We start from the raw sequence: 6,905 nt of genomic DNA, 5'->3' as shown, positions 1-6,905 counted from the left end.
CTAATTGAACAAGGATGAAAAAGGGAGAGCGCTAATCAGAACTGATTTCAAATTCTGCTCACTTGAGGGAGTGAAAATGGATCATCTCCCAAGAGGAAATATTGAAACTGCATTAAACAGACAAGACCTGTAATATCCCATGTCTCATAGGAGAGACAGGAGTCTAATAAACTGCAACGAATTTCCCTGTTGAGTCAGAACACCAGGAGAAAGGGACTTTTTAACCCAGACGGCACGGTTCGTTGTCTGACCGCAGAGTGAGAGACAGGCAACACCAGCAAGGTCCAATACAAGCTCTTTATTGAAGAGTGCACACAACAATAGAGAGCGGCCCGTCTCCAGAGAGAACCAGCCACGATTACAATAACTAGTGAGATTATATAGACAGTTCCGTCGCGTCATAGTTAAAGCAACCCAATCCCCCCCTTTACTAGTTAAAAGCTTCTAATATTCATGCATATCTATGTTCTTTGACAGTACAAACAGTTCATGATGCTTCAGCAGCTTCTTATCAGCTTTTTCGTCATGCACTAGAAACTAGGAGAAAGTAGGGAGTTAAGAACAGAAACAGGGAGTGGAGACTGCAAGTCTCCATATGTCCAAACAAACCGTTCCTAGTACATTTGGTACAAGAATACGGCCCCCCGCCCTTTATCTTATTCTTTGTAGCCCAAGCAAGCATGTCCTCATGTTTCACAGAGAGACAGGAATGGCCCAGCAACTACAGTTAGCCTAACTTTGGCTAAGCTGGCCAAACAGTGTTCTGTACTCCATATTTTTTTGGCCTAACAGTCCCCCCTTTTGTCCCTGGAGTACCTTGGAGGGACTCCTGGGACAACTACTGAGCAGAAAGACTGTGGTTGGGTACTTTTGGGCAGAACACACCTTGGCGCCCATCCAACGTCCAACTTTTATCATAACATACAAGGCCAGTAAGCCGCATATAATTACAACGGCGCTTCGGAGTACATTATGGAGCCAACCACCTATATCTGGAATCCAACTGAACAGGTTACTCCACTAGGATTCAATTCGCTTCTCTCCGTGGTCCTTTGCTACCTCCATAAGGTGGTTTTTTTTTTTCTTAAGTGGCATTATAAACATCTGGGACATACACACAGCATTCTTGTCCAATTAATGCACATGTTCCTCTCTGAGAGGCCAGTAAAATATCTAGAGCCAAGTGGTTCTGAAGAACCATCTGCCTTAGTTTTCTCTGAGCTGTTGCCAAGTCCACCAGGGCATCGGCGTTAGTCTAATTTCCCAGATGTCTCGGTGAATTACCCAATCTCACATGCATCCTCCCCATGTACACGGCAGGATTCGGTATGTGGGAGCCCACACCTCCCTAACCGGTCCATATGCTTGGAAGGAGCATTGAGAATGTCTGCACTTCCACCAGGAAAGTCTCCAAGTATTTCTTTATGGCCACAGATCAGATGGTACTCCTGATGTGTCTGTAAGGGCAGTGGGCCAAGCCTGAACATGCTAGATCCCACTGCAATGCCTTCCCAGCCTCAGTGATATTCAATACCATCTCTATTAGCAACTTCTGGGTCATAGTACTAAGGGCGGAGATAACATGTAACTCACCAATTTCAGCTTGTACTTGGGTTAGCTGTGCTCCACAAATAAGGCTTGTGGCCTTCTTTAGTTGCCCTAATTTTTTATTATGTTTTTGCTTCTTAAAAATATTTTAAACTGCTGCTGTACTATTGGCCTTATTTTATAGGGATCCGGTTAAGTCTCTTTTCTTTCTAGAGGAAATAACCCAAGCCCTCTGTTGTGCTAATCTAATAGCAGCCCCTTTTGCATTTAAAATCCAATTAGGGAGGGCAATACATGCTGAAGGACTTATCTAAAACACAGGGCACAGCCTGTAGAATAAACCCCAAAATCCAATCAAAACCACATTCCTAAGCATGGGTCCCACAAGTTTCTTCCCGCCAGTGTATAATTCTTTGTTTCTTTACCAGGGTCAGTTCTTAATGTTTTTTTTGTAGTCAGGAATTCCTGGACTTTGGTGGTTTCAATGGAGCGAGTGTTCCTTCTTCTCTTTTTCTGAAACAGTGTGGTTCAGCATCATACAGGGGAGAGGTTACTAGCACGTTACCCTGTAATGAGTTTTGCTTCTTTTAGAAAAAAAAATCCAAAGGCACAGTAGGTCTGTCAGTGGACAAGGGAGAGGTTACTAGCACTTCACCTTGTCTTTTTTTTTCTTTTCCCTGCTGTCCAGAAGGCACAGCAGAGTTAGAAGGAGGAATAGGCTGATCATCAGTCGGAGAGTCCTCCCGAGGTGGAGGGGTCTTTTTGCAGTGAGAAGCATGAGTCCAGGTAGGCAGTCCTTGGCACTGCACAGCAGTGTTGGTGGTTAACAGGACTTGGAAAGGGCCTTTCCAGCATGGTCAAAGCAGTCTTTCGTTGATGGACTTTACGTAGACTCAGTCTCCTGGTTTCAATGAATGGCAGGGCTGCTAGGGTCTTTGGGTAGCACTTCTTTACCTGTGAGAAAAACCTAACACATTTCATTAATGCCTGGCAGTGTTTTGCAGATTTTACAGCTGCTTGGGCACATTCAGGCCCCCCTTTTTTTGGCTGTCAGCCAAGTCTTAGCTGTGGGCAGTGCCCTTGGATGGGCCAACATCTTATCTTTAGACTGAGCTTGCTAGCTATTTTTTTTTCTAGTTAACTCGTTCTGTTCTTTTTCCTTCTTTCCTTTTTGGCTTCTTTTAACCTACAAAGGAAACTTCCACTTTTCACTCATACACCTTTTCCCAACAATGAACACATACACATTGCCATTATACAGTACATTAGTCTTATTATTCAATGTATGCCATATACACCCTTCCAGTAAAATAACTTTTATACAGAGCTTTGGAGCAACAAACCAGGACAAGCACACCCACCTTTGAGGAGTCCACTCGGTACAACCTCTTGTGTCCAATAGCTTTCCTCCCTCCCCAGCCCTCTGGCTAGAAATCTGAGGTAGCCAGAAGGATCCCATGTGCAATATGGGGAGTGGGTTAACCTTCCATGTCCTTGCTTCCAAAGACTGTTGATATGCAAATTTTAACAACATTTTTTCAATTAAAAGATCTGACCAATTAACCTTTTTTTTTTACTTAAGCAAATGTATTAGACTTTAGTATATTACATTTTCCTGATTTATTCAAACACTTTGTATTCCAAGTTGAATAAAACAAGTATCTGCTTTTTTATTTAACCCTTTTATTTAATTTTGAACTAGACTGTCTTATGAAAATATTAAACACAACAATTCTGGCCACAAAACAAACACCACAAGACAGGACATAGAACACAAAAATAATTCCTATTATGGTACGTTGAATGCTGTTCAGCTGGCATGCATTTTCTCTGATGATTTGAAAGACCTTATTTACTTAAAATATTTCCTTTATATACACATACTCTTGTTGATTTTAGGCAAAACAGAGGAATTACCCCATATTTCCTTGTATTTGTTTTATAGGCAGCCCAGGTTTCAGTAGCTTCTACCTTATTAGTTAGAAAATTGCATTAATACAGATGCTTTCTGGCTTGCTTCCAGATCCAAAGCTATCCACAGCTTAAAGATTTACTTTAAAAAAAGGACACAATTAACTTTCTTAGACTTTTGATTGCCTTTTACTTCTAACTCCTGCTTTCAAACACACAGTGATCTGAAAAAGACAACACAACCTATATTAGTAGGTTTGCATTTCTTTTACCTTTACTACAATATACACTGCACATGTTCTGGGGAAAATGCACATCCTCTCTACAATTCAATTTCTACAACACTAGCCACATCAATTTCTACACAAGGTGTAACTGTTTCTTTTATGCTTACAAAATCTCCATGCACCCACAGCAAAGTGTCAGCTCAACCACACAGAGCCAGGGGCACTGTCCTTCTCTCTCTTTACCAGATCTTTTATCTGCTATTTTGTTACCCAAAAACAAAATTTAAATCTTTTATTCTTCTGGCTTTGACTACCCTGCTGCAGCCACAACCTTTGGTCTTTATTTAAAACATTTTAAATCTTGTAGCATTAAGTCACTTTAAGGATTAAATGCTAAATACCTTAAACAACACGAGTTTCCTGTGCCTGGCAAAAGTATTCTCGGTTTTGCAACTTTAAACAATACCAATTCATCTTAAACTTATAAAATACAGATTGTACACAGCAGGAGTGTTCTTCAGCAAATTAGACTAACGTATTCATAGTCGAATAATTCCACTTAAATAACTTCTTGCCTGGATTACTTACAGAAATTCTTACCAAGTTTCACTGCTTAATTCCCTCTAGCAACTATAGAGTTAACTTCTCACTCTTGGGAGGGCAGTTCTTTTACACCCTGGGGTCTCCTGCGGAGTCTCTTTCAGAGATTCCAGTCCAGGCCGGCTGCCTGTGGCTTCTTCAGCGTCCCCAAACCACGCCAGCTCCAGGGTCTCAAAGGCAGACTGTTGGATCTCACTTGATAGTTAAGCTTTGCAAATGTAATTTCAGCACTGTAACTTGTACTGCCTTTGGTTTGCCTCTGTCTATATTTTTTCACAGCCAGCTGGGGCCGAAAGCAGTTTTTCTTTTGGTTTATAGTTATACCATACAAATAAATAATCCATTTGTCCCGGTCTAAGATCCACCAGGATATTCCTGAGGGAATCCATCCTGTCAACAGAAAAGGTTCTGCACCTTGGCCAGTCTTTAGTCGGGGACAAATGAGTAGTAAAGGAAGGCCATTGAATTTGGCATAAATTTCTCATTTAGATTTAGTCAAACCGGTTGTTCCAGAGATTTCCTTCCAATTTCTAAGTACTAGAGACAACGGGGCGTCCCCCGGGCACTTGCTGCCGACTTGTCCCATTTAGCCTGTAGGGACTCTAACCCTACTCCGGGGACTCTAACCCCTCACTGGGGACTCTAACCCCTCTCTGGGGACTCTAACCCCTTTCCCGGGGACTCTAACCCCTCGCCGGCGATCGCTTACCTTATTCAGGGACTCGAACCCCGAAGACCTGACCTCCCCAGGGACTCGAACCCCGAAGACCTGGATCCTACTCAATGGGTAGGTGGACATTGCTGGGTTTCTACGGGCTTCAGCTGGTTCACAGAACTCGCCTTATTGCCGATGCAGGGATCAGGTTACCGGGCAAGGCTCCTCGAAGCCAGAGGATGCGCGCTGCGTTGCTTCGGAGTCTGATCCCGCACCGGAGAGTCAGACGAGTCCCGGCGGAGTCGCCAAATTTGTCGGGGACTTTTTAACCCAGACGGCACGGTTCGTTGTCTGACCGCAGAGTGAGAGACAGGCAACACCAGCAAGGTCCAATACAAGCTCTTTATTGAAGAGTGCACACAACAATAGAGAGCGGCCCGTCTCCAGAGAGAACCAGCCACGATTACAATAACTAGTGAGATTATATAGACAGTTCCGTCGCGTCATAGTTAAAGCAACCCAATCCCCCCCTTTACTAGTTAAAAGCTTCTAATATTCATGCATATCTATGTTCTTTGACAGTACAAACAGTTCATGATGCTTCAGCAGCTTCTTATCAGCTTTTTCGTCATGCACTAGAAACTAGGAGAAAGTAGGGAGTTAAGAACAGAAACAGGGAGTGGAGACTGCAAGTCTCCATATGTCCAAACAAACCGTTCCTAGTACATTTGGTACAAGAATACGGCCCCCCGCCCTTTATCTTATTCTTTGTAGCCCAAGCAAGCATGTCCTCATGTTTCACAGAGAGACAGGAATGGCCCAGCAACTACAGTTAGCCTAACTTTGGCTAAGCTGGCCAAACAGTGTTCTGTACTCCATATTTTTTTGGCCTAACAAAACCTTTCTTAAAGCCATTTTAATGTGTTTTCCTCTTCTTTTTAAGGCTTCTTCTCCCCCCCCCCCCCCCGATTAATCCTTCCATTCAAATCTGGTTTAAACCAGATTTGCAGTGTTGGATGAGAAATCACCTGCCACCTGTTGATTATTTCAAAATGGATTAATCTCTTCACAGTTATTTCATAGACAGAATTATTTTAAGAGCTAAACCAAAATTGGTAGAATAGAGCACAATGCACAGACAACTGCTGTTTTACTTATATTAGTGCTTCCAATTAAGGCCAATTTGTCACATTTTTGTCTAGTACTTGGAGATAAATAAGAAAATGAATTGTTAGTACCTACAGTAGACACTGTTCTACTTTCTTCATGTGCAATATGGAACAACATAAGCTATGATTTTTGCTTTGATTGCCTATATTATAATTTTATTCTTAGTTAGAAACAATACCTTTCCTTTTTGATCTTGAATTCACATTTGGAAACCAAGTCTTCAGAGCTGAGGTAGTCTCTCATTAGGGATCTGAAGTCATCTTATAAAAGTGACTTTTTGAGGAAAACAGTCTTTCTGCAATGTCTTTTTGTTTGTTAGAGGTTGTGCTGGCATTCATCTGGATGTGGTACCGTAGTGTTAACATTTAACACATTCTAGGGGAATTTGCTATCTGTGAAAAGCCTTTGTGTAAATCTGAGAAAATGCACCGCTTTGTAATTGTCTTCCAGATGCTTTATAATTTACACCTTTTCTATAAATTCCTATACTTAGCACAGGAAGTTCTGCTGATTCACATAGTAGATACTCAATGGGGAATTTTCAAAGAAGTGCTTGCAGCTCTCACCAACATCAGCCCTAATCATATGGCTAAACCCCAGCACAACACAAAATCCCTGCACAACAGTTTGAAAATGTAGCCCTTTCAGATGTACCCGTCTGCCATTCTGAATGAACTTTGTTCAATTATTGCATTTCTGAGCCATTCCCACACATTCCACTACATTTCTCCTTGTTAAACTGGTGTTTATAATAAAATAAGAAACCAGTTTCTTGAGATTAGAAAATTAAGAGG

At 41.9% G+C, this 6,905-nt stretch overlaps 1 long non-coding RNA gene across 1 annotated transcript; it reads right to left on the bottom strand.

Annotated features, from left to right (window-relative positions):
* Positions 1–283: 283 nt before the first annotated feature.
* Positions 284–5,839, bottom strand: LOC135980924 (uncharacterized). The gene is made up of 2 exons (XR_010597868.1): positions 4,996–5,839; positions 284–4,569 (listed from the first exon to the last, which is right to left on the bottom strand). It is a non-coding gene; the product is annotated as an uncharacterized LOC135980924 (long non-coding RNA).
* Positions 5,840–6,905: the final 1,066 nt, after the last annotated feature.

This window comes from Chrysemys picta, chromosome 1 (assembly GCF_011386835.1).
Source record: "Chrysemys picta bellii isolate R12L10 chromosome 1, ASM1138683v2, whole genome shotgun sequence".
Taxonomy (NCBI): Eukaryota; Metazoa; Chordata; order Testudines; family Emydidae; genus Chrysemys; species Chrysemys picta.
The sequence above is the reverse complement of the archived record's forward strand: the minus strand, read 5'-3'. Positions and strand labels throughout refer to the sequence as shown.